Consider the following 390-nt stretch of genomic DNA (forward strand, 5'->3'; position numbering starts at 1 on the left):
GAGCTTAGGACCTGCACCACTACAGCCCCATCGATGTGGATGGGGGTGTGTTCGCCCCTCCATTTCCTGTAGACCATGATCATCTCCTTTGCCTCGCTGACGTTGAGGTAGAGGTCATTGTCGTAGCACCACACTGCCAGGTCTTTGACCTCCTCCCTATAGGCTGCCTCATTGTCGCCGGTGATCTGTCGTGTTGTCAGAGAACTTGATGATGGTGTTGGTGTCGTGTGCAGCCAAGCAGTCGTGGGTGAACAGGGCGTACAGGAGGTGTAAGAATATGTTGAAGATAAATACATAACGCAGAGACAGAGGACGAGAGGTCAAAAGGACGAGAAGTCAATAGAGTAATAACGATTAAGGGAAATTGTGTTTTTTCTGTAATAGGGAATT

Source organism: Oncorhynchus mykiss, chromosome 23, assembly GCF_057628025.1.
Source record: "Oncorhynchus mykiss isolate SJ-2025 chromosome 23, ASM5762802v1, whole genome shotgun sequence".
NCBI classification, from domain to species: Eukaryota; Metazoa; Chordata; class Actinopteri; order Salmoniformes; family Salmonidae; genus Oncorhynchus; species Oncorhynchus mykiss.